Below are 22,964 nucleotides of genomic sequence, written 5' to 3'. Positions count from 1 at the left end.
TTTTGAAGATTTTTCAAATTTTTATGAGTTTTTGAATTTTTCAACACACTCAAAACATAACACAAAAAGTAAGATCAACAAAAGCAATGCATACAAATAAATGCAAGATACAAAAGAAATGCATATAAAGAGATGCATGATGCATAAATGCATGACAATGAAGTATCTAATGCATGAAGGATCTTACAAAGATCGAAAGAATTAGATCAATGACCAAAAGAGCAAAAGCTTAACCATAGGAACCCTTTCTCATCCAAACAGAATAATTGTTTGGAATGAGTGTCTCATGAGAAGTGAGACGAAGGTTGGAAGAATGAGAATCGAAGATGCACATAGACAAGGAGGTAAGAACTTCAAAAACTTTCTTCAACAACTTACCATTTTCCCCCAAAACCTGTTTTACTTTCATAGCACAACTTTTAAGAAGCTTAAGTTTCTCTTTTCTTTTTATTCTTTTAACAGCTTGAAACTTAGAGCAATGAGGTCTAAGATGACCAAATGCACAACAATGGTGACAAACAATGTGTTTAGGTCTACTAGGCTTTTTAGGGAGGTATCTAGCAACATGGTTTTGTTCTCTCTTCAACTTGGAACATTAAGGTCTTATATGACCGATCACACCGCAATGGTGGCAAGTTGGAACAAACTTAGATCCATTCAAAACCTTAGGTTGAGACCTAAACGGAAGCTTTGGCTTAAGAGCCCTTCTCTCCACTTTTTGGTTTCTTTTGTGTGGAGGAATGTACATCGATTTGTCCTTTGAGGTAGAACACACAATAGGCACAAAATCGAGCACCACAACGTGATTGCAATAAAGATTTTCTTCATTTTAAGCAATAGGTTCAGCAACCAAACACTTGGCATGCATCTTAAGAGATTCATTTTCACATTTAAGATCATCAACTAGTTTGTTAGACAAAACAAGTTTAACATCCAAATCCATATTCAAACATTCAAACTCTTTCAGCTTTTCAAGAGAATTTTCAGCAAGCTTTTTATACTTTTCAACCAATTTATTGGATTCATTGAGTTTAGCAATCAAATCATCATTTTCACAATGAAACTTGCTCAAATTTTTATGAAACTTCTTAGCTTCTTTCTTCAAGAGTTTGATGTTTGGAATATCAATAACAACCATAGATTCATATAACATGGCATCACAATCATGTGGATAAATACTTATAGAGGAATTTTAACAAACACAAGGCATGTTACAATCAACAGCATCCATAGAAGCATACAAAATATTATCCATGGAAAAACACACAAAGGGGTCAAGGATCACATTTAGGTAATGAAACCAAAACAAGTGTACCCGCTCTGATACCAATTGAAAGCTTGGAATTGCGTTAAAACACAAGAGCTTGTTTAGATCCCAAATTAAAATTACAGCTTGGTTGATTTTACTCTTACTTAAACTAAGTGCGGAAATAAGAGTAAATGCGAGCGAATAAACAAACATGCTACTCTAATCCATAATCATGGCAACACAACAATATAATGGAATGTAAAAGAGTAGAGAAGAGAGATGCAAACACAAGATAACACGCGGAGGTGTTATCGAAGAGGAAACTGAAGAACTCAGCGAAAAACCTCTCTGCCGCCCTCTAAGCGGTAATCGATCCACTAGACAATCAGTTGGGATACATGGGTTAGCAAGAGACCCTCCAAGTCTAATCTACCCGATGTACCTAAACCCTCCAAGCTCCTACTCCAACAAGGCTACTCGGAACCGTGTCTTGTTTAGCTCTCCGGATCCCGCAATACACTCGATTGCATTTGCCAAAGCTTGGCTTCTTCCAGTGCTTTCTAGCAGCACCAAATCCTCACTTGACACTCTGAAAGGGTGTGGTAAGTGTTTGGACTATCAACCTCTCAAGGATTTAGAAATAGAGAGATAAGAGTAGAGGAAAACTACAATGGATTGTGTGAAGAATTGTGGGTATGACAATCTTACACTTTCAAGGGTTGAGGCTAGGGTTTTCTCTTTTGAAAAGCTCTCTACTCAATATGTGGGTAATGATGATATATATAGTGTGGTTGAGAATGTAGTGGAGCAGATATGACAAATTAGCAAAACAGACTGTTTTGCGGGTGTCACCTTACTCGCGAGACATTCGCGAAAACCAACTGTTACCATCTATCATGACTCTTTGCATTCCAATCATGTGCAGGGCACATGCATCTCTTTGCGGGATGCTTAGTAGTGAGATACCCGCGAGAATTCTTCTGGCTTCAAAAGCTTGAGTCTTCACATTCTCTCTCTCTCTCTCTCTATCTCTCTCTCTCTCACACACTACCCTTGCAATAAAATCCCACATAAAATACAACGTATCAAAGATTGAATAAAATTACAATCAAATTTGGTACAGAATTAAAGCCAATACATAAACAGTTGTAAATCACAACTTTACAATCTGTTTTACACATATTTGTCAAACCTAGACTTAATTAACAAACTTGTTAATCAACTTGAATTAATATTAGGTTAAACATATTGTGTTAAGGGGTCTAAAACTTAACAAAATGTATTATGTTTCCTCGTAAGAAAAAAAAATTTACAAATTTAAAACATTTTCAAATTAAAAATATAGATAGCATAATTTAAAAAATCTAATATATTGTATCAACATTAATTTCTTAGAAAAAAAAAATCACATTATTTTAAAAAGTGTTTGACACTAACACTTATTGTGGGGAGTAAAAAGACCCTGATGGGAATATGGGCCGTTGGGCCATGCTAAAGAAGGCCTACCTGCTCTTGGATTTAGGACTTGTCAGTACTACGGGTCGGCCCATACGCCGAGGATCCGAGGATCCAGCCGAGGGTGATTTTATCTTCGGACGGACACAGGAGAACCCGGGATTTCATGATAAAGGTTAGGGAATGACACGGTCAAGACCGATGGTTAAAGGGGGGAAGCCCTTGAATGTCCCAGAAGCACCGATGTTAGAGAGATACCAAAGATAAAGGCTGTCACCTCCACATTAAAGACCCTGCACCTACCACCCTGGCCACATTGATGGGGAAGTGACACCCGAATAGTGGAAGGGAAACTTCTGGTTACTATTCAAAGGCACTGAGAAAAGAAATATCTAGGCTAAGGGGGAGTTGGGGCAACACGTGTATAAAGTATCAAAAAGAGGAGTATTTAAGGAGAAACTTAGAATGGAAAGAGAGGATCCCTTTTTTGTAACCTAAAAGAAAGAAAACAAAGAGAAAGAGATTATATAAGAACAGCCCTCGGCTTACGTCCGAGCAGGTTGATTTATAATTTTCCTTGTTGTTTTTCCAGTGTTTATAATCTTTGGCTTGTCATTTAATCCTCAAACACTTCTAACCTGGGTTTCAAGCCCACACTCTACAAATTATATTGTTTAAGGCTCATTGGGCCTGAGCCCGTAACTGTTCTTGGGGCCAGGTGCAATTGTGCACTTACACTTATAAATCTCATTTTCTATTTCTAATTTTCACTTCACAAAAGAATAAATTGTCAAAGTTTCCGCATATCACATGGGTCTGCAACTAATAATAATAATAATAGTTTTTATTTTTATTTTTAGAAGAATGATAACTCCTCAATTGCGATAAATGTTGGAGTGATAAGGGACAGGGGTTGGGCCAAAAGCTTCTCGACCTAGAAAGGTTGTAATGTCTAATAAGCTCAATTGATGTATTCACCACGAAATTTAAAGGATCCTATTTGGGATCGATTGCTATCTGCAAAATAGGACTTTCATGTGATCCAAACCAGTCCTCCAGGTCTTCTAAGTAATTCGACTACCATTAAGGCAGGGTAGCCTATTTTTGTGAAAGCCTCCAGATGGATGATGAATCACAAAGATTCTAGATTATGCTTTTGGGCCTCAATTAATTAATTTAAATCTCTTATTTCAGGGCCTCAACGACAAATGCGATTAATCTTAGTGATAACTATATGGCTTCGCCCAAGGGAGAAACCCAATATTATATGCTAGTAGTATATGTATAGTAACTTAATTAAGAAACATTTGAGTTTGTAAACAATAACATTAATTTTCTCTTATTTTATAGGTTACAGACATTATTTTGGAGATGGTATGATGCTACTATATATTTCGACATGAGCATAGTCATTAATTTGTTATTTTATTTGATCTCAAAAAAATTTGTTATCTTATTCCTTGAGGAATTTCTTAAACCAATGGGCAGACAGTTTGGGATGTCTTTTCAACCCATATTTGACTTTTTGTAGTCTACATAGTTGATACCAAACCGAACAGTGTAACCTGAACTCCATTCAAAGTTGTCCAATAATGACCATGCAAAATATCCCTTTATGTTAACACCATTCCTACATCGAAAAAATTGGATCAATTGGGCTTTAGAATCAACAATTTTCATAATTGTTTATACGGCATATTGATATTAGTACAAACAAAGTCATATCATCATTAGATTTGAAAGAGAGAGGTCTTCTTTACTTGCTTGATAGCCCTATGAATATATTGAAAATGGAGATAGTGATAATCAATTCTAGAGTTGTCTGCAAGGGCTTCCTTAAACGACAATGTAGCATTATTGAACTCATCAATTCCTACAATGGAGTAGCAAATTTTTAGATTTGAATGGAAACCAAACTAGCATTCCTTTCAAATGGCTAGTACCATAACTTTATGCAAGCATAATTGAAAAGTTCAAAAGAAAATTACCATTCTCGGTAATAAAGATTAATGGATTATGGTACTTTGCCTTTGTGTATAATAGAGCGTCTCGAATTCCTCTTGGATAGACATGAATCCAATCTGAAGTAAGTTGAAATGGCATTTTAAAGAAAGATTTTAAATTCATTATGGATTCAGTATAAAACTCTCTTTTCAAACCCTCAAATGAATTGATGCCACATTATTTTTTCTTTTCATTTTCAAAAGAGAGAGCCGGGAATACCACAAAAAATAATGTATCTTTTCAGATCCGAAAAAAATAAATTAATACTTCTATTCGTTAATCATTAGGTATTACATATTTTTGCCATGGAAATCTTTTTCTTCAAATTTTTTTCATTAAATACTACGGGACGGTGTTACTCATTCCTCAACCTGATACTAAAATCATTATATGATAATTTCTTATATTTATGATCTGTTTTAGAAATGTTTTTATTTGGAATTTTTTTTATAATTAATAGAAATTATATTCTAATTTAATTTAAGTGTATGTGTGTGAAATTTTCTCCTTAAAAATAAATCCCGTCTCCCCTCCCACCCCACCCCACCCCACCCCACATCACAAAATTTTGTACTTGTGGAATAACTATCACGCCAAAGATATGGGCAGTGGTCATTTGAAAATAATTTCTAGCCTAATCTAAGTTGGATTACAAAGATCCTTCTTTTTAATTCAAAAACTTGTAGCTATCTTCCCTTTTATATGTTTTTTATTTTATTTTTATATATTGATAGTTGGGAGTAAGAGGATTTAAACCTTGAATCACTTCGTTAAAAATACTAAATGATGTCAATTAGTTAAATTAAAAGACTCTTAAATTGTTATATCCTTTAATTCTCTAGAATTTTTAATAAAAATGACATGCGACATTTTGAAAATTCAATGATCTTAAAGTTTAATTTTTACTCACAGAAAATTGCTAATAAACAACTAAATCGTTATACACACACACACATATATGGTGGGTTTAAGTTACATCTGGTGTAACTTTATAAGAGTTACACTTTTTTTGGACCATTGATTTGTATTAGATCTAAGAGTGAAAAAAAACTCATGGTCATGTCATTATTGTTCCCTAAAAATTAGTAATTAAGTCATTAACTCTTCTTATTAAAAATAGAAAAATAAAAAACAGCATTAACTCTTTACTCTCCATCATCAGCTTCATCTTCTCTCCCTCTCTCACGCAGTCTTTGTGTGTTTTATGTACTTTTAGGCAACCTTTAATTATACAATTGTTAGATTGTATAACCAACTAAGATCTAAGGCAAATTGCTCTAGAACAAGAAACACAAAGTTGTCAGGCTAACCCCAAATATTCATTATTATTATAATTATTATACAGGCCACCTTAATTAACATGCTACCTTTCTTCCTAAAGAACGCTTCTGCCCAAATGCTTTAATCCTATTTTAGCAGATGATACAAAGCTGGTGTATGGACAAAAATAGTTCAGGTCGTAAGGCACACAAAGTTGGGGGATAAAGAAAAATCCAAATCATTGTTTCCTTGGATTTCTTTCAATCGTTTGTATAATCTAATAACTGGAAAAAAAAAATGAAAAGCCTGTAGAAAATCATATTTTTCAAACAAGGCGGAGCTATTTGTATGGTCTAATCTCGTAACCATTTTTTATTAATTTTAAATCGTTTAAGTATTTTTGAGTGTTTTTTTGTCTAGTTAAAAATTATTTCACGGGATATAAAAACAATATTCCCCAAAGCAATATCACGACTGACCTCTCCCTTCCACATTACTTTACTCCTTTCCAATCACTGTGTCATACAAATGTCAGCTACTTTACTCCTTTTCAAGACCATGTGACAGAGGGAGAGAAGATGAAGATAATGATGAACACAAGAGAGTTAATGTTTTTTTTTTTTTAATAAGAAGAATTAATAACTTAATTACTAATTTCTAAGAAACAATAAATAGATGATTATGAATGTTTTTTTCACCTTTAGATCTAATATAAATTAATGGTTTAAAAAATGTGTAACTCTTGAGAAGTTACACTAAGCGTGTGTTTGGATTGGGCGTCCAGCGTCCAGCGCCTGCGTCCAGCGTCCAGCTTCAGTTTTTTTTTTTTTTTTTTTTTTCCTTCCCAGCCGTAGTTATTGACTTTTCTTCCGTGAACAGTGCATTCGTACACTGTTCACGGACCCACAAATTTTACTTTTCAGCCACTTTTTCATTAAAAATAGGTCCCACGGTACTATTTACACATTTTAAAATTATTTTGGTACAGTGTTTTCAGTTTTCAGTTTTCAACAATAAGCTCTATCCAAACGGACCCTAAATGTAACTTGAACTCATCTTTTATATATACTAGCGTTTAACCCGCGCAATGCGCGGGGTCATTTTACTTATTAGAGGACAATAAAATACATTAAGATTCTTATAGGGCATGTATAATTTAACTGATGGTTAAAATAAACCATCGTCAAATTGTTAAACTTTAATTACGGAAACAATATTTTATAACAACTCTAAAAAAGCTGTATAGAACAACCTAACATAAAAATTATATACATAAAAAATCAATAGACATATACAAATGTTATAATGAATTATAGAATCAATTTAAAATGTAAGATAAATATATATGGTACAAATAGATAAATATAAGGTTTGTCAAGCAAGATGAGGTTTGGGAAGAATAAAAAAAAGTCTATCTACATCTTCTGATAATGACGAAGACACAGCAAGGTATTAGTGTAATTTCTATCATTGATAAGGGTAATTTCTATCTTCACCTTCTAAGCATGATGAAAATGCAATCACCAACAACCAATTATGATATAGCACATCAAGGGAAATAATTAATAACTCTATCAAAGAATAAAACATACATACAGAAATATAAACAAAAGAAAACATAACTCTAACTAAAGTGTTTTAACTTCTTTAGACAATGTAGCTCAAGCCACAACAAACCCTTACATGTAAATTAATGGGGGAAAAAACCCAAAGACTATGACACTTCATAGCAAAGATTGAGTAATTATTAAAATGCAAGATAAATTGAATCGAAATTAAGTCAAATCATTTTTTTCACAGCAAATTTAGTATAGAAAATTAAGTATAGCACATATACATCATTGAAATAGTGAAAAGTAAAAACGGAGAAAGGGAAATATACATTAAGTTTGAATTATATCACATCCCAGTAAAGAAAATTGTCAAAAAAAAAAAGAAAAACACTTTCAAATGCTCCAAGTTCAATCAAACAAAACTATCAATTTGTATAAGCAAAAAAGCTAATATGGTAAATTCACCCTTTTGCTTAGAATCAAAACAAAACAACTAATTATGAAATTCAAAGGTTACTCCAAAAGAATAAGGCCTAAAGCCTCATCCTTGGACTTGCTCATAATACAACAATAAATATAATTAATAGAAATAAAGAAATGCACTTGTTCAAAAATAATAATTAATTAAAATAAAAAAGAAGTTCTACTCATTAAAATCTTTCAAATACTTTATTCCTTGCTTCATAACTTCCTGTTTCATCTCTAAATCTTGTAGGTCCAAAGTTGTTAACAACCATGCTTTTGAACATTGCATTTAATCTCATAATTTCTTCATCGGCTAAACATAAATTAAATATCCTTCTCACGCTTTCACCCAGTGAAAGATTTTTAAAATTCTGTACTTTGAAAAATTAAATTGAAATCTTACAAACATGAGAATGTGCTTAGTGACTCTAGTGGAAAAAACTTGAACAACATGACTAACCCTCCAAGATAGCAAAATATTATAACAAATTAAGATGCATCAAACATGAAAAGAGCAAGAAACTAAATGCATATGAATGGATAAATAAGAAAGGATAACACGTTAAAATTTAAAACAACAATTCCATAGTGAAAGAGAAAAGGGTTCTTCAAATTGTTCATATTGTTAAACTCGTATCTCAAAGGAAACAACAATTTCTGAAAATTTTATTGATTCTATTCTTTTAAAAAACAGGTGGAGCACATCAATAAACAAATATTTGAAATAAATATTGGGACTTCAAGCTCAAATATTTGACATCTAAAAATATTTGTCATGGTCTGTATTTCTCTGCACCTGTTGGTCTGCATTTTCTGCAATCTGCATACTTGTTGCTCTGAATTTCTCTGCGCGTACCTATTGGTCTGTACTTCTCTGCTATATTTAGCTTCTGGTTCTTTCTGTTTTCAGCTTCTTGTTTCCTCTGTATTTGGATTTCAGGGCTGTCTTATATGTATTTGTTTTCATCTGTTATCAATAAATAGGAACGAAAATCCAATTCAGATGCAAAGTCTGCAATCTTAGCCCTATTGATCAAATATGGCCAACCTCATTCTACATTACAAAGTGTGTGGGAAAAAAAAGTAATACAATCATTGTGATATGTGAACTATATGGGAAAAAAAATCTAATACGCAGAAGTATATACTGGAAAAACTTGATAACAATGCTAGAAAAGAAACATGGGAAACAAAATTGTAAAGGGAAAAAATGTTTTAACAAAAAATTTAAAACAAAATAAATAAAATGAAAGCTTTAAAGTGTAGAGATATACTCAGAACAAATTGAACCCAATTATCCAAAAGGAAAACCAAATCCAACACAAATAACGGATATTAAAAACCATTCTTAACCCAAATTCCTTATTCAAAACCAAATCTAAGCCAAAAAGCTCTATGCAATCCAATCCAGTCAAAATACCCCTGCCTAAATCAGATTTGACCCCAAATTAAAAATTAAAAATAAAAGTAAAAAACCAAAAAACAGAGACTATACTGGTGGAGGGAATGGGTTTGACGATGGCAGAGACCTGGACTGTTGCTTGACGCAGTTGGGGGCAGATTTCTCAGTTTTCTCTCTCTCTCTCTCTCTCTCTCTCTCTCTCTCTCTCTCTCTCTCTCTCTCTCTCTCTCTCTCTCTCTCTGCAGATTGTAAACTTTGTTACAGAACAGCCCCAAAACCAATTCAATTCCTAATATCCAAAACAAAAACAAATACTCACTAAACAAATTCTAATTTTCTAACCCAAATACCTGAATCAAAACCAAATCTAACCCAAATGACTAAATCCAACCAAATACCCAAACATAAATCATACTATCTCTGAGAAAATTATCTTTTTTTGATGAGTTAATCTCTGAGAAAATTATTCTCTACCATAACAAACAAAGTAATCAATTTTGTACAAAGAACATCTTTCTTTCAGATTTAAGAATTTAAAACATGCAAAACCTAGAAAAACCCAACATCAAAAATAACAAAATCATGACTTCAAAGTATCTTTTAAATAAATATCGTCTAAAATCTTCAATGTATAAACAAATTTTTTTCAGATTTCAAAATCCCATAATTTCAATCCTCCTAGCAAATAACAGAACATGTAAGAGAGGTAAAGTTGGAGAATATTAGGAAAAAAAATTGGAACCTTTGCTTTGATGAAATTAGAGACTCCAGATTGAAGAAAGATTCCACTTCATCTCTGCAGAGAAAGAAATTGAATGTTTTACATCCAAAAGAGACGAATTTAAACAAACCCATTACTAAAAATATCTAATAAAATAGTCACATATCAGAATTTCAAATTCCTTAACCCTAATTTCTGGAACCAAACCCAACTGTAATTGTAAAAGTTTGAAACATATAAGTATAACAGATCTAATTTGTGAGGAAAAAGTCAGAGAATGAATACTAACCCCGTCGGAGGCATTGTTAATAGGCAGAGTGATTGTGTTGTAAGGTATGACTTTTCATAGTTGAAATCTACACGTGTTATTGTTTAGTATAAACCCGAAATTGTAATTTTTGCATAGAAAAAGGAACCAACCCATCTATTTTTCAAAGAGTCAAAGAAGAACCCTAGAAAATTCGGCAGGAATTTTTCATTGAAAAACAGATATTCAGAAAAGAAAGATGCTGACCTTCAGAAAAAATTTGTTGCAGAAAAGAGATGAAACAGACCAGAAGATCAAATCGTGATGGCCGGCCGCACGAACGTCCACTCGATCCCAATTTCTTTTTCCCCTTCTTCCCTTTCTCTGAGTCGAAGTATCGGTAGGTCATTTACTTTAGAGAGAGAAGATATTAAACGTAATCTGATTAAGGATTTTTTTTGCTGAAATGGTTTTTTTTCCCTTGTTTTTTTAAACGGACTTTATTTTTAATGTAACCCTTCTTGCTTTTTAATTATTAGACGTGGCAGGGTTAAAAAACCAACTTTTGTACCGTACGAAAATCTTAAAAAAAGTGTATACGTGTCTGAATTTTAAATAGGTAGTTATCCTATTTGTCAGCACGCCCTTAAATGTAGGAATTAATTTTCTCTCAGCTTTGTCTATTATATATATATATATAGATATAGATATATATATATATATATATATATATATATATATATATATATATATATAAAATTGAATCAAACTACTATAACCATCTTAAGATCCGTGTCAGTATTATGTATCACTACAACAAATTAGACTTTTTTCAAGGGTCAAAACCCCTAAAAAAAGTATTAAAAAACCTTGAAAGAAGTTATTTTAAGAGTCCAACCGACTCTTGATAACCTTTGAAACATATACCGTCGAAAAGGAAATTTTGAGAGCCTTCGTGCCCCTCAAAACAAGTGCTCTAATCTTATTTTGAGGGTCAAAAGACCCTTAAATAACCTTTCACCAAGGTTTAAAAGATTTATATTTACAACCCTTGATAAATAAGGTTATTTAAGAGGTCTCTTTATCCTCAAAATAAGATTTTATTTTATTTAAAAAAAAAAACCACAATCATACACTATATATATATATATAGGTTTTTTTTTTTTGACTAGAAACTGTTTCTATGACTAGAAACAGTTTTTTTTTTTTTTTTTTTATGTGAAAAAATTATTTGGTCATTTTAGAAAGTATATTTATTTAGTGCATATACGTGTTAATGCAGCAAATCAAAAACTCATTGGCAAGCTGAGCAGAAACTTTTCAAGAAGTGACTTGCTTTATCCTTACTCAGGATCTTGCTCATATGTGGTCATTTGTAATATATATATATATATATATATATATATATATATATATATATATATATATATATATATATATATATATATAAATTATCAAAATTCTTTAGCTCAGATGTGTTTTTTTTCTCCAAACTAAAAATTTCTAATCCCAAAATCAACCTCAGTAATTAGAGCTTTCAAATGTAATTTTACTTATTCAAAGCAATAGTTAATCTGTAATCAGCACTACTTTTAACACCATGGATCTGTAATCAGCACTACTTTTATTCTGTGACAGACAGACAAAAAGAGGATTGAGACCAGTTATTACTCGGAATTCCCAAATCTGATGGTATTTAAACATCAACCACCTTGAGACCAATCTGATGGTATTTGGAATAACAACAAAAAAACCTAAATATAAATATCTTCAATAGACTAATCACGGTCTACTAGATGAGCATTTGGAATAACAGCAAAAAAAAAAAAAAAAACCTAAATATAAAATATCTTCAATAGACTAATCACGTTCTCCTTGATGAGCATCTCCTTAAGGAGATGCTTATCTAGAACTTAGATCCAAACAAAATGCACCAAACGGAAAAGGCCCCACCAAACAAAAGGAGCCAAAGCTGCCGCTATCAAACGAATGGTTAGAGCCAAGAAGCTTGAAAGAAGCACACGCTAATGACGGAGACAAAACAACAATAATTAAAGTTCAAGTCACTTGCAAAATATGATGATACATGCCACTGGTTTTGTAAGCTTTCTTTATTTTTGGTCTTACTATAATACATGACACTGGTTTCATGAATTTCTTTAATTTTTTGGCCTTAGCTATGTCATTAAAAATGCCATTTCCAACTATTTCTCTCCGAAACCAACCCCAACTTTCCATTCTTCCCCATCAGATTTACATGAGAAGCATAAACAAACTATAGCAAATTATTGCACTAATTAAATATAACAAAGCAGAGCTTCCAAGAACTGAACCCATCAAACGTTCAGGGAGCAGTTCATAATCTTAGGAGAACACAAGATACCTATCAAAACAGTTGATAAGTTCATTGAGAAACTCAATTTTTTTGCTTACTAATTGATCTTATTTCTAAACTATTAATTACATAGCTGAATTCCAGGTCCAATTCTTAATTTAAGGTTAAAAGATCATCTGAAATAAAAACTCTGCTATGTCACAGACAAATGTAATTTTATCAAAGCTAGTGTATGAATACATGCCAAATAAGAGCCTGGACTTTTTCATTTTTGGTATGGATCCCTCAGAACCTATTGTATTTAGTAGGGAATGACATGTGTAATTCTGTTATCAGGTTGTCACACTACAAAACACGCGGATCTTAGGCCGCGTTTTTTTCAGCCGCGTTTGTAAAAACGCGGCCTAAGACCCTACTTGGGCCGCGTGTGACGAACGCAGCCCAAGCCCAATTCTGTAGCCGCGTTTTTTGGACCAATGGCCGCGTTTTTCTGGAATGGGCTGAAGCCGCGTTTTAAAAACGCGGCTTCAGACCCATCTGAAATATATATATATATATATATATATATATATATTTTAATATATGTCTTGAAGCCGGGTTTTAAAAACGCGGCTTCAGCCCTCTCCTAAAGCCGCGTTTATTCAAAAACGCGGCCATAGTCTACACTGAAGCTGCGTTTTTAAAACGCGGCTTCAAGAATCCCTGAAGCTGCGTTTTAAGAAACGCGGCCACCATCCCTACTATAAATAGTTTAGAAAAAATCAGTACCCAAACACCAGCCTTCCTCTGTCTAAAGCCCTTCGAACCTGATTCCCTCAAGACCCAACTCGAATTCAATCCGCCCCACCCGACACCGCCCGCGCCGTCGTTCATCAAAGCATCGTCACTGACCTCCAGACCAAGCGCTGCGGCGCCGCCTCCACCCTCACCCGCACCGAAGTCCGATGCGGCGGCAAAAAGCCTTACCCTGAAAAAAATTTAAAAAAACCCCTAAAAAAACCGAATCTCCACCGCCGATCGTACACACCGGCGCTGCCCTAAGTCTCTCCCTCTCTCTCTCGAACTCTCAATCTCACTCAAGACACTGAGGCATCCAACTAACAGTAAGTATTTTAAATTGGGCTTTTTTGATTTATGTTTTAGGGTTTCCATTTTTGTTTTACGGTTTCAATTTTTGGTTTAGGGTATTGATTTTAGGTTTAGGGTTTCGATTTTGTGATTGTAGGGTTTCGATTTTGTGATTCTAGGGTTTCGATTTTAGGTTTAGGGTTTCGATTTTGTGATTGTAGGGTTTCGATTTTCGATTTTAGGTTTAGGGGTTCGATTTTGTGATTGTAGGGTTTCGATTTTAGGTTTAGGGTTTCGTTGCACTATATTTATTACCAAATATTCCAAAAACTGATTATGTATTTTAACTTATTTTAATCATCTATTATAATTTGTGTTGGATGTTAGAACCTCATTCCTTATCATTTGTATGTGTATTTGTTTCTTAAAAAAATGATTGGCGTAGCATGCATACATCATATAATGTGTTTCTACTTTCTGCCATGTGATCGATTCACTATATATAAATGCATTTAAAATTTTCTTTTTGAGAGTTCATTTAAATTATTGAGATACTTTAGTTTGAAAAAAAAAATTATTAATAATGTTTAAGAAATTTAATATACAACTCTGATAGGAAAATTGGAGAAACTTAACAATAACATAATCTTTCATAATCAACTACTATTATTTAGTAGTTGATTGCTGAAATTTGAAGTTATCAGAAACATTATAAGTTATCTTATGGTAGGTTTAGAATAAAAAAGATTTCTGAACAAATAAATTTAACAGATTAAATTAAAAAGGCTAAAATGAACTATGAGTAATTAATTAGTCTTAACAAGAGCAACTAATTAGTAAGTAATATTTTAGAAGTTCTTGAAATATCTAAAGAATAGAAAGAAAATGAAATAGCAACAAGTTAATTTATACTGTATGATATATAGTTGCAAAAAGTTGTACATTCTTTCTTAATTTATACAATATGATATAAACTAGTTTAATTTGTGAATTTCTTAAAAAAGAAAAATACTTTTATGAAAAGTAAACATTCTCTCTCTCTTTATAAATCTTTTTGTCTTTATGGATAATTAAAGTTTCCACCTACATTATGCACTCATGACTCAACATTCAACTAGCCGGCAAATCCTTATAAAAAAAAAAAAAAATAATTAGCTCTTAATTGTTACCTCTACAGTATGAGATTGAGAACCTTAGTGAAACTTCCGTTGTATTATTTATGTATTCTAATATAAGATCAACTTAATTTTTTCCATGGAGAATTGGTGATGGTATATGAAGAAGAAAGCAAACAATCTAAATATAACAGGAAGAGGCATCTGATCCTATGCTTTCAAATCAGCCCCCTTTTTTTTTGCATTCTGAGAGATAGATAGATTCTAAGCTAAAGTTAATATTAATAATTCAGTACTACTGTAAATCACCAAGGAAAGTGAATATCAACATATATGGGAGACGAATATGTGTATAGAGAATCAATTTGTTGGGGAATAGAGTTTTGTTACCCCTTTTTAGTTATATGATCCGCTTTGTAGTAATACTCAGTCTAAGTTCCGACCACAACCTAGTTTGTCTCTCTTATTTTATGCAGAACATATGTAACTTTTGCTTACACTTTATAATGTACACATTCATGAAAAACATCCCTATAATATTCTTGGAAAAAATGGTAGAGGCTGATACAAAAATAAAGAGATGTTAACTGGTTAAGTTATAGACTACTGGCCCAAGTAAAGTTAAGTGATTGGCTTAATTTAGAATTTATAATACTATGAAATAAGTAGAAGACAGTATGTCCACGAAATCCCTTTTATTATTAGTTTGTGTTCTTTACTTCTTTTCGATTTCTTTTACTTCATGGAATACAATATATAGAATATAATCATATATAATATACATCCGAAATACTATTACTAAAGCCCATTAAATTTATTATTATTAGGTTAGATTAAAACAATTTGGCATTATCTTAAACACGCCTAGCTAGTTGCTCACGCATGAGCACTTAAGTCTGTGGCAAGGTCCATGCTTTACCATGTGGGGGCATGCCTTGTCATTTTCTTCTGAAATAATATATATATATATATATATATATATATATATATATTTATATATATAACACTTTTAAATTTGTTACATAAATATTCTCCAAAAAATAAAATTTGTTACGTAAGTAGTAACCAAAGTTTCATAAAAATGCAAGAAATACTTCACCTAAATTATATAGTGGTTTGGTCAAAAGTTTTATAGCTCAGTGATGTTATATGTTCTCTTTTATTAGGAGAACTACGGTTCAAATCTCTCTCTTTAGTTGTTGTAAGTAAATTTGACTAGTTGTCTTGAAAGTAAAAGGTTGGTAGCTAAGATTAAAACGATTTTTTCTCATGGATAAGGATGCACAATGATACAGATAGTGGCCCAAACCCTCCCACCTATGTAAACCATATCACCTTTGAAGTTCTTGCTAAGGTATGTAACAGCCTTGACTGTCTCACTAGGGGTTTTGATAAAAGGGTATTTTTCCATAAAATGTTTTGGAATTGTGTGCATTTAAAATTAAAACCAAAAGTCTTGTAGCTTAATTGATATTCATTGAGGTTCAATAGAAATGTCTAGAGTTCAAATTAAATTCTTCATTGACTATTGAATTATCAAAAAAAAAAAAAAAATCAAATAGAGGAAGGAAGAGTATGAGAATGAGAGAAGCAAGACATGGCATACTGGAAAATCACATAAATGTTGGGAAATGTATGAAGAAGGGAGTGCAGGAAAGCCTGAGTAAAGAGAGGGAGGGTTGAGCATTTAGCATGGAAAACGTAGTAGAAACTTAAAAAATCAATAGAAAAGCTTTGTGAAAAAATGAATCGCAGTAGGTTATAGAAAGAGGACGGATTCTAGATTATTTTTTGAACAGCTTAGAAAACTATTTTTATTGTGGGTTATGGGATAATGTTGCAGCAATAAAAAAGATAAATATCATATATATGTAGGTAATATGAATAAGGAAAAGATTTAAGAAAAGAATGAAAAGTTGAGCTAATTGGTCTATTCGAGCCTAAAATTAGAGCTATTCTGATCTAACTATCAATATCATCCAAAAAAATCAATGTCAAGAGGATTGGCCAAACGTATCATAATAGGGGTTTTTTTCTCTCTCTCTCTCTCTCTCTCTCTCTCTCTCTCTCTCTCTCTATAAGATTTGCATATTAGGTTTTTTCTTTTGCTCACATATAATTTGAAAATTTACATATATTGATCGAGTAAAAATTTTGGTAAAAGAAATTAGTTAGAAAACTGAAATCTACCAATGTAAATCAAAGTATTAAAAGGAAGAAAAAGAAAAGAAAAATGAAATTAAAGAGAACCCCATCCCCATCCACTCTAATGAATTATGATGATGACTAATTTATGATTTCCTCCCATTCCATAAGACCATACTTTCTATAGTCATGGTTGGGATTACAGGAACATTAATGTAAGACAATTAAAATATAGTAATTGAAAACAAATGGTCAAATACTGAAAAAAAGTAATTACTTGAAACATAAAGTCAAAGTTCTTCACAAATAGATGTTACGGTTCTTATAAGAAAAACTGAAATGGAAATATAGCCATATTGTTTACTAAAATTAGGGAGAATTTGCTGGGATTAAGAAACTAAATTAGTGAGGATTTGCAGGAAAATGTGCAATTAAAGAGGAAACAAGATCAAATGGTATGACACAAGTTAGCCAATCTTTATATCCCACAAAATGTTATGACTGGTAGAGGTGACAAAGGTCATTAATGAAAACCATGGGTAACAGGTGGTTTGGAAATACAAAATTAGTGATTCTTGAAAACGGTAGGAAATCATCCATAGGGCTCAAAGTCTCCTTTGTGAAAGGTTGGAGTCACATGAGGACTTGGATACTAGTTATATACTTATCTTATTTGAAATTATTCTGCATATTTAACGTATTACACATTTATCTCACTTAAAGGTAGATTTTGTGTACAAGTTTCATATATTGAATCCAAATTATGCTGGCAACAAAAGCACTAAAACTTAAACTTGTACACTTTATGTTCACAATTATAAAAGCTTCCGGACTACTTATAAAAAAAAAACAATTATTATATATACATTTTATCAAAACCTTGGTACTAGTAATGGAAATGGGTCTCTTCAAATTATTGCTTGTTCTTGCATAAGCCACTGGTTGAGTTGGAGTTATCATTCTTATAAGTTATAGCTCAGCTGTCGTATTTGTCTTTGACAATGCCGTCATTTAGATATAAAAAAAAGTGAATATATATATATATATATATTCTCCATTATGATATGATCTTGATAATGATAAATATTGCCCTTTTTGTTTTCACCTCACTAGGTTGGGCACCAATTGAAATTCTAGGTGAATGTTCACCTTGTTTGCTCAGTCTATGCTTCAAGCAACAAAGATGGACATGTTCTTTTATTTCTCTCTCTCACTTTTAATGTGTCAAGTTCCCTTTGTGGTTTGTAGGTGAGGCACTTGTAAGGTTCAGGACAGCAGTTGTTAGTTCAGATGGAGTCCTTGTACAATGGAGACCAGAAGATCCTAACCCATGTAATTGGAAAGGGGTGAAATGTGATTTGAGTTCAAAAAGAGTAACATACTTGTAAGTTTCTAGAATAACCTCTAAATATGCTTGTATCGTCATTTTCCTCTATTGCTTTTTTTTAATGCATAATTATTGATTGTTTATTTTTGTAGTTACTGATAATTAACCCAAAACATATTGCATTTTATCTAATTTCCATGTACTCCTGGAGGGACCTTTGTTCTTCTTAACATATATCCAACTCCCTCATTGGGTTGCAGTTGCACAGACTATTCCAAAAATTGGGTACCAAAATTTCCCATCCCACCAAAGTGGAATAAGAAACTCCAAGAACTTCAAGTATTCTGGCCAAATTCTGACCAATGGTTTGTATAACATTCTTAACAATTTAAAACAGTCATACTAGATTACATTAGGAAATTCTCCTATAAAAGTCTTGTTCCATCACAAGAAATTTTGTGGAATTATAAATTCCTAACTTGGCGAATGGGACCTAAAGTGATATGCACTTGTTTTACATTCTTAAGTGCTAATTTTATTGAGTTTGAGGATAAAGGTCTCATATTTAGGATCAGGCATTGAGTACTTTATTCTTCCTTTCAAGCCAATGACCTTTAGGTTAACTAGCACTCCCTGGTGTTTCCAACTAGGTGTCTAGGATTTGAATCCCTCGCTTTGACTTCAGATCTATTAAAAAAAAACTTTATTCTTCCTTTTGATGGTGAAAAATTTTGCACTTCTTAAAAATATTTTTTGAAAGTAGCATGTATCCTATTCTTTTTTAGTTAACTTTCCCTTTTTGCTTTTTTATTTTGTGAAAAATGTGTATCATATAATGCATGATGCATGGGATGGATTTGTGGGAATGGAAACATGATAGGACACAATTTACCAAGTGCAAAATGTATTGCCTTTGAAACTATGATACTACCTCTGTTTGTTCTTGATATCTTCCAGGCGTCTTCCGTATCACAAATTGAGTGGTTCTCTATCACCATGTGAGGTGAAGCTAGACCAGTTGAAGTTTTTGTACGTTTTTTTGTTGACCTTTTTTTGTTTAATTTGCTATGTTAAAATGTGATGCTGCAGCTGATGGTATTATGATGTATCATGTTCTAGAGCTCTTCATGACACTACAAAAAACGCGGGTCTTAGGCCGCGTTTGCAATAAGATTTTTTTGCATATTTTGAAAAAAAAAATGTTTTTCCTTGCTTAAACAATAGATGCCCATTTTTAACAATAAGATTTATTTTTGGATAACAATAGTATTTATGAATTGCTTGCGATACCAAATTCTTAGGTAAAGTTCTGTCCTGAAATAAGGAAGATATGGTTTGAAATAAGGTTTGGGTGCTCTGATATTTCTTTTGGTACACAGATATGAGATGTAAGCTTATATGGTAGATATATAATGCTGTTATTATAGATGCCAACAGAAAAATTAAATTGCCTAAAAATAGTATCTTCATTACTTAAGATTGCTTTTTTTTTTTTTTTTTCTTATATTCAAACTGATATATGCTTAGACCCGATGGCTTGGGTTTGGTTGCAAGTATCTGATTTCATATTTAGCTCTGAGGACCAAGCGAAGATACTACAAGTATTGGTTATGGGCATCGGAGACACATGGATTCTTTTGGTTATTATGTAGTCAAAGTTGGCTTTGAGGTTCAATTCCTTAAATAATTTAACTATTTTACAATTTTTGTTTTTTATTGGCAAGTTATGGAACTGCCATTTGAACCCACAACCCAGTTATATATATGTGTGTGTGTGTATTAGAAAAAAAAATTTCTGTTCCATTAAATTTCAGACTTGCTAATGATAATTGCATTTAAGGCTAATATTGATATGGAAATTTGATTGGAAGGTAGTAAACTGGGTTTGTTCATATGATATGGCCCTTAAGTCCTTAGGTCATTTAGTATTTGTAACTAGTATAATAGGCATCCACACCATGGTCATTTGGTTGAAACTAGTGGCAGGAGATTGATAGCTCCAGGTGTTAATGGGAAAACATAGCATTACTCTCATGCAGAGAACTAAAATTTGTATCATTCAGTTGAAGGGGATGAATATGATGATGCACACAATAGTCCACTAAATGCCGTAGGTAATACAAGAGAAATTTTGAGTTTAATCTGACTTTTACGTCCACTTGTCACAGCCACAAAACATTCATGCCACACATAGATAAGATGAGTTTAATATACGTGAGCTCTGTATTTACCAAAAATGATCTTGACCAAATGTAGCTGCTTATAAATGGTTTAATAAGATTAGTTTTCCAATTTTTACCTTTAATTGTCCCATGATGGAAGAGACATTTACTATTCTCCCTGAATTGGATAATTCAATAAGCTGAATAATTGCTTTGCTCAGTTGCTTGATCCCATAATAGTTTGTTCTTAAACAATTCTTTGCTGTTTCATGGATGCAGGTTTACAAGCTCCTTTAGAGGTATGAGATTTGCACCTAGAAGAATCTGCATTATCATAAGCAATGGTAAATGATGTTGCCCTCATGTTTAAAAAGTTTTAACTGTATGTTTTTGTGGGCGCAGGTCGTCCAGTTACTCAATCCACAATTCCGGAGAGATGGTCCCAGGCCTCTTTGACTTCACCAAATGCAAATGGTATTTCATTGACCCTCCACATGTCTACTTCTTGAATATTCTAATTGTGCTTTTTATTTGTTGGGGGTGAACTAGTTTAACATGTATAATACACACACACACACACACACACACACACACACATTATATATGGTACATTATTAAGCCAATTAAAGTTTTAAATCAATGACATGACATTATAATAATTAGTCTCAATTATGAACTACAGAGACACAAAAATGAAGAAACTGTAGTGATGCACAAGGCCAGCAACGATCAAATTGAACATCCATACATATGTAGGTAGTCTTGCATTTGCATGGTAACTTAGCAATTGAGAGTAGCTTACAAATTGAAGGGATTAGGATTTAGGGGAGGGGGTTGGGAAGTTGCTGTATGCATCACATCATGCCTGCATTTGAAGCCCAGACTTGTCTTTTCTTCTCTTTGCCTATTGTTGGTAATTTGAAATTGTTTAGGTCAAGATAATCTCTATTTGGTTGATGAGAAAAATGTAGTGATGGGTTTATATAATTGGGTTTTTTATTTATTTAAAGAGTTATCTTCAATGAATAAAAATATTTCATTGTGTTTAATATAGGTAAGCTGTTGGTTAATTTCCTCAATTAAATTAGACTGTTTTTACTGTTATTTAATAATGTCATTGGGTTTTTAACCTTGCAAACAAACATCTATACTTATCTTGCACTGCTTCTCCATCAAGTCATTACCTCCTCTTTTACTATAAAAAACATTCTTCTGCTCCTTTTTTTAACTTAATCTTATCTGGGTTTGCTTCACCTTCAATGTTCTTTTGCTTTTGCTTTTGTTTTTTTGTTTTTCGTTCCTACTATGTAAGTTGTTTACTTTATTTCTTTATCATTCTTTTTTAGTTTTCCAAAGATTGTTTTTTGAATACTAGTTTGATTAAAAAACTAAATAGGTTGTCTTCGTGTTTTAGATTGAACTAGATCCTGCCATCGTCTGAGCCAAGCCGAGTTAGCTGCTGATTTTGAAGGAAAAAAGGGCAAGAAGGTGAATTTTCTGTTCAAGATTACTTAGCTACAAGAACTTAGTTCAAAGATTGGAGGTTTTGGTGTTTGTATCTAAATCAACTGAATTTTTCACACAGTCATAGGTTTCTGTAGAAGGAAAGAATTGCTTTATTTAATTTCCAAAAAAACTTTGGTACTAAGATACTTCCCAATGGAGTCGTCATAATCTTCTTCTTGTTCCAACTTTGGTATTTAAGAGATTTTTTTCCCTTGCAAAATCCCATATTGGTGGATTGTGAAGAAAGCAAGAAAGATGGATATAGATAGCAAATACTAGAAATCTAGTATTACTGTAAATGGAAAGTAATAATAGTTTTATGTTTCATATTATAGGAAGTATGAAGTTCTTGGTTTTTTCTTTTTTTGGTCCAGCAATTGTCATTTTCAGTGGAGAAAACTTGTTAATGTGAGTTATTTAATAAACTTTATGCACCTGGTTCTTCGTTTAGTCAAAGGATCGACCATATCAATTAAGAAGTTTTCTGCATTTTATTATTGCAAAGAAAAAAAAAAAAGTAATTTGGTTGACAAACTTTATGCTCGATCGTTATATATCTCAAGCAAATATGATTGTAGGAATGAAAAATTCCTTCTGCTTTCTTTGGACTTTGTTGAAAATTCTCACATTTTTATAATATCTAATTTATAGTTATTGTTATTTGATCATTGGTGGTTCCATGTCAAGTGTGTACATTAGTAGCTGTGTTCAATAATATTTATCCTACTATAATATTAGTACATTAATTAATGAAAGAACTCACATTTAATTTTGATTTAGAAACCCTTTTTTTTTTTTGGAATTGAAGTAATAGCTCAGTGGTGGTGGCATCTTTTGTGGTGTATGATATAGTTTGAACTCTATCACCCCCCCCTACCATCTATCTACTAAAAATCATTATTGTTTTGGGCCTATATTAGACTCATTCAAAGCCATTAAAACCGTTATGG

General features: G+C 32.4%; 1 long non-coding RNA gene and 1 pseudogene across 2 annotated transcripts; both read right to left on the bottom strand.

Annotated features, from left to right (window-relative positions):
- Positions 1-4,157: 4,157 nt before the first annotated feature.
- LOC142607534 (beta-glucosidase 12-like) overlaps positions 4,158-22,964 on the bottom strand; it is a 40,352-nt pseudogene continuing 21,545 nt past the window's right edge.
- LOC142607536 (uncharacterized) lies at positions 8,576-10,840 on the bottom strand. Of its 2 annotated transcripts, none has more exons than XR_012839346.1 (4): positions 10,624-10,840; positions 10,399-10,465; positions 10,131-10,184; positions 8,576-9,040 (listed from the first exon to the last, which is right to left on the bottom strand). It is a non-coding gene; the product is annotated as an uncharacterized LOC142607536 (long non-coding RNA). The 2 variants fall into 2 exon arrangements; XR_012839345.1 differs by having other exon boundaries at positions 8,576-8,953; positions 10,624-10,837.

Source organism: Castanea sativa, chromosome 8 (genome assembly GCF_040712315.1).
Source record: "Castanea sativa cultivar Marrone di Chiusa Pesio chromosome 8, ASM4071231v1".
NCBI classification, from domain to species: domain Eukaryota; kingdom Viridiplantae; phylum Streptophyta; class Magnoliopsida; order Fagales; family Fagaceae; genus Castanea; species Castanea sativa.
This window is presented reverse-complemented; position numbering and strand designations above follow the sequence as displayed.